Here is a 6,000-nt window from a genome sequence, read left to right on the forward strand (position 1 = left end):
AACGGAAACCTATAAGGGGGATGCTGCATTTAGGATTGATGGCATGTCACAGCTGTATTTAATGAGTCCAGATGTTGATGTTTCAGACTGAGCGCAAGCATACTCTACAGTTACTCTAGTTCTACTATCATCAGCTTTATTTGCCTCCCTGTAAGGAATTCATGACTCCTAGAGACTCTGGACACATGCCTGCAGAGATGGTCATATGTCAAGGGCAGACCATAGCTTGTAAAAAGCATGGATGTGTATAAGCATGGACGTAATCGCCGTGATGTCCCCTTCAGGTTTCTGAAGCAACTTTGGAAGGCCATTAGTGGCCTCCAAAATTTACAGCATGATTTAATTTAAAAATACCCTGCTTTGGAGTGATGTATTGGCATTTAAAGCCTTTCAAGACACAATTTTATATCCCATTTCCCATTTATATGCTTGCCACATACAAAAACCAGCCATTGGTGATTCAACAGACTGAATCACAGGAAGCAGGATCAGTCAGCTTGATTCAAGGTGCTCACACTGCTGCATCTGCCTCCCACATTCTAAAATGGTCCTGTTTTGTTGTGAATCTTTGGTCTGGACTGGGCTTTACATGCAAGGCCTGGGATGAACTTACTGGTTGCAGTAAAAGTTGGGATCAGCACACAATGCCGGCAAATCACTGTGCCTTTTATGATGTTAATGGTCGTTCACTGTCTCCGGTGTAAAACAAGCTGGCATTCTTGCTCATGATTTGAAAAATGAGCTGTAATTCACTGTAAAACAAAAATGTGGGCATAGTTCAGACAACAAAAAAAAAAACAAAGGGTTTTATAAGATTCCTACAGACAATTCCAAAAAAGTTGGGACACAGTGTAAAATCTAAACAAAGAGATGCAGTCAAAGTTATAATAGTTTTGGATTTTTCATTAGTTTCTATTTCTATTCCGCTCTCACTTTCTGTGTTTGATTTCAGTTTGGTTTTTATTAGTTTGGACTGCTGGTTTGTTAGTTTAGTTTAGCTTTTATTTTGCAAAAATGCTTCGTTTTAGTTTATTTTTTATTAATTTTAGTGTTAGTTTTAGTTTTTTACGGATGGATGTCAGGACTGAGTGAGCATCATACATTTTTAAAAACATATTCAAAGAGGCTACTCTTCACCTATCATTTGATTTAGTTAATGATGTTTGAATACAACTCCAGACATTAAACTACCACTGTGTGAAGTCTTAAGCATTCAGGTCAGACAATTTTAAACTCCACAGACTTGTGTGTAGGTGCCAGTCAGTATGGTTGTGCCAAAGATCTAAAACTAAGGATATTTTGTCTCCATCTCTATTTTATTTTAGTTAGTTTTGTAAACGCACTATACAGTTTTAATTAGTTTTCTTTTCTTTTTTTTTTTTTTTGGGGTCAAACTTAGTTTTTATTTAGTTTTGGTTAACAAAAATGATTTTTGAATTTTAGTTTTAGTTTTTTAGTTAGTTTAAGTTAACTATGATAACCTTGGATGCTATGACTTGCAAATGTCCCAAACCTCTATTTTATTTACAGTAAAACATAAACAACATATCTGGTGTTGAAACTGAGACATTTTACCATTTCATGAAAAACTTGAGCTCATATTGAATTTGCTAGCAGCAACACAACTCAAAAAAGTTGGGACAGAGCCATGTTTACCATTGTGTAGCATCCCCTCTTCTTTTAACCAGTGTTAAGTTTGTAGTTTGACTAAAAGTGTTGGTAGACAGCCTTTTTTTCTGCGACAAAAACTGGACAAAGACTAACAAAAATAGATATTTTATGACTAAAACTGACAAAAATTATCTTTACTTTTTGTCAAGATGACTAAAACTAGACTAAAAGGTAATGCAGTTTTCATCAGACATACTAAATCTGTGATATTCTCCACTGTGGGTAAATCAAAACCAATGCATCTGTATCTATTCTGCCTCTCAGCTTCAAAAAGCAGGGACCCAGGTTTGGTAGAATGCTTTAAACACACTTCCATGATTTGGTACCATATTTAGGCATGAATATAAATGCTTGGACTACAAGTTAAGACTAAAATTTGAAGACTTTTTATGGACTAAAACTAGACTAAACTAAAAACAGTATAAGACTAAAATGTGACTAAAACCAAAAACATTTAATCTAAAGACTAAGACTGAAATCAAAAATAGCTTGCAAAATTAACACTGCTTTTAACAGCAGTCTGTAAACATCAAGGAGGTAAGAAGACCAGTTGCCGGAGTTTTGGGAGAGGAATGCAGTCCAATTCTTGTCTGATGTAGGATTCTAGCTGCTTAACAGTCCTGCATCTTATTTACTACATTTTGCATTTTAAAATGCACCAAATGTTTTCTGTTGGTGAAAGGTCTGGACAGCAGCAGGCCAGTTCAACACCCGAACTCTTCAACTGTGAAGCCATGCTGTTGAAATGAATGCAGTGCGTGTGATTTAGTATTGTCTTGCTGAAATATGCAAGGCCTTACCTTGGAGAGATGTTGTCTGGATGGAAACATATGTTGCTCTGTAACCTCTACTTTTTTGGTTTTGATACTGCCTTTCCAGATGCGTAAGCTGCCCATGCTATAGCCACTAATGCAAACCCATACCATTAGAGAAACAGACTTTTGAACCCTGAGCAGATAAAAGCTGGGCGGTCCCTCTTGTCTTTAGTCCGCAGGACACAGTGTCCGTGATTTCCAAAACAAATTTCATTTCTGCTAAATGACATTGTAAGTTTTGATCCTTCTGACCACAGAACAGTTTTCCAATTGGCCTCAGTTTATTTTAATGGGCTTTGGCTGAGAGAAAATGGTGGCACTTCTGGATTTTGTTCACACGTGGCTCCTTCTCTGCATGATACAGCTTTAAGTTGCATTTCAATGGTATGGCGAACTGTGTTGACAGTGATTTCTGAAAGTGTTCCTGAGCCCATGCAGTGATTTCCAGTACAGAATCATGTCTGTCTTTAAAACAGTATTGCCTGAGGGCCTGAAGACCACAAACATCCAGTATTGACCTTCAGCCTTGTCCCTTGCACACAGAGATATCTCCAGATTCTCTGATTGTTTTGATGATATTATGGACTGTAGATAGTGCAATATTTAAAGTCTTCATGAGTCTATGTTCAGAAACATTTTTCATGTCATGTTACTGATCTGTTGCCAATTAACCCAATAGTTGCAGAGGCCCTTTGCTGCTCTTTCCCCTTATGCTCTGTTGTGAATAAAATATGGGTCAATGAGACCTAGGGATCTAGGGATCTAACCCCTGGCCCTCCAGTTGAGAGTCCACCAACCCTGCCACTGATCTACAGCCACCCTAGACAGTCCTTTGATGCAGAATTTTTGTAAAATATGTACTGTTACTCCACAGTTGTTTGATGACTTTGCTGCACTGATAACTATTGATGCTTGCGTATATTACTTACTTTTCAGCCACTTTGTTGAAGTCAGTCACATTTTCCCCTCTTAGTGACAGTTGTGAATGTGCTTGGATCTTGAAGTCTTGTAATTTTGTCATTATCCTTAAACACATCATCTCCAGTAAGACATTCGTTAAAGACAAGAGCCTCATTACTGACTGGAAATAGGCTGCTGAAAGTTATAGTTACAATAAACACTGGTAAAACATTTTATTGTTTCCAATCCTTCCTTCTCACTCATCTGCTCACCAGGCTGGAGAGCAAACAGCCATTGGGCCCATTGACCCATTTTGTATTATAAGAATGAATTACGTATTTGAAATGTTTTAACTTTTAAAATAAAACCAAAGCATTTTGCTAGATTTATTCAATACATTCCTTCAATGTATAAGATTACAGGCTTTCCAAACATCTTAATCATGTTCAGACTTTGTTGGATGTTATGTAAGGAGCACAAACATTTAGTGACTACTCTGAAATACTGAGATCCCACAATAGTGAGGTTTGCTGTTTGGTGGTCCTTTCATTTGACTGATTTGGTGTGGAAAAAATGCAAAGTGGTAATTGTCAAAAAACAGCACATGTAGTGGCACAGAACATCATCCAAGTCCGGAGCTGTAATTGGCACAGACAGTTCAAAGTTATTGTGCTTGCTGACAAACTTACCCATGTTTCTTTACTGGCTCTCCAAGAAACATGGGAACCAGATGAGTGTCTGCACCGCTGCCATTTAATTCATGTGCGCAGCATCCATGCCCACTGATTCATCCCTGTTCGCTGCTCTGTAATATAAAACACAGAGGAGTGCGTTCCACACATTTATACAGTAAATCACCAATAATACGCCCATGCTGTCGAGATTCTAGAGAGCCTCTTTTAGTCTGGATTCATCAGTGATAAAGTATTACACATGCTTATCATCTCTCCTCTCATCAGAGTGTGTATCTGTTGTTTCTACAATCCTCTTTGCTTATAAAACGCAAGGCTTTGTTGAGCTAGATCATTTTCCCCACGGCTCATTGGTGTTACTTTAAAGTCCATGCTGAGAGTAATGATCAGATCTGGCAACATCTAACCCACCAAGACACAAACAATTCTTCCATTGGGCTTTACCAAATAAAAGAGCTATAAACAAGAGCTGAGCTCTTCTACCATTCCAGCAACCCAAAGCAAAACAACATGCTGAGGCTGCAGAAACACGACCCAGATGTTCATCGTGGAGAGCGAGAGACAGACTATACGATTTGATATATCTGCTGCTCAAGCTGAGAACAAGGAGCATTAAAAGTTTCATGGCTTCTGATGGCTCTGTTTTGCATGTCTAATGTAGGAAATAAAATAATTACATCTTTATCATGGCAACCGTTGGGTTGTGTTGTGACACATGTACAGACAATAAGAGTATACCCCAACACATGCCGAATGACATAGCCATTACAAATAAGTTCCATGTGAAGATAATTTTCACTCTGGAAACAATTTCTCATGTTCTGTTACTGGTGTTTGTTCAGATTTTGGGTCAATAGACTATGTATTGATTTGCAGTCTTTTGACTTCAGATTTGGAAGACAAAAAAACTAGTGCAGAAGTCACAGTAGGACTTGTTTTCTGTCTTGTTGCACAACATCCAGAAACATGACAGGAACACTGGAAGTCATACTGGTTTCCAGTCCCAGTCCCTGCAGGAACCTTTCATTATATCTCTCATGTGCAGAAAATGACGGGATGTACCGCACATCATGTAACACAGTCCTAGGTAGGGAATGTTCAGACTGTCTCACGGCCATTCACTCAAACTCTACGGGGTCTTGGACGTCACGAGGTGCTTGCGAAACCTTGAGGGGGTTTTACTATGCTGGCTTCAGTGCTGAATGCTGGCTGTGCAGGAAGGATCCAAATCCTGTGAGACAAATTAATATTTAGGCACACAGGGATGTGAGGACAGCTGCTTAAAAGCCGCTTTGACTGTCACGCCTGCCAAAGAAAACAAAACAACACAAGGCAGAGTCCCATATGTAAGAGGAGAGCAGTCAGATGTTGCTGTTATGAGCGATTATAAAACATAATCAGCAGAGAATCATCTCATTTTTGTGTGTCACTGCCACATTTAGGAAAATAAAAACAGCTCTTTTCGTTTAAGCTATGGCTGAAATAATTAGACTTATTGTAACAGCTTTTTTGTCACTTTGTTTTGGCTCAGAGAGCCCCTTATCGTTAACATCTGTGGGTTTTCAGCTAAAAAAAAAGAGTCTTAACTAGGAATTCACCTATTGGATAGCTGTCTAATCCTGAATTAAAAAGCTAGACTGGGTATCGTGACAAAGTGCTAATCCATCGGGCAGATTCTTGAGGCCGATCTATAAAAGTATGCTCAACAATGTTCTGTGTTAACACATACATGTGCTGAACACGATTTTCAGTGTATTGCAGGATTCTATTTGGCCAGGCAGACCTGACATAATGTGGATAATGCTTACAGCACAGGTTAAGTAAAATTAGTTTGGATGAATTACACACTTGTTACACCAACAACTTACAACTACATGTAATTTATGCACAGCTGTTTCAAAAGGTGGTGCTAGAGCAATGAC

This window comes from Cheilinus undulatus, linkage group 8 (assembly GCF_018320785.1).
Source record: "Cheilinus undulatus linkage group 8, ASM1832078v1, whole genome shotgun sequence".
In the NCBI taxonomy this organism is placed as follows: domain Eukaryota; kingdom Metazoa; phylum Chordata; class Actinopteri; order Labriformes; family Labridae; genus Cheilinus; species Cheilinus undulatus.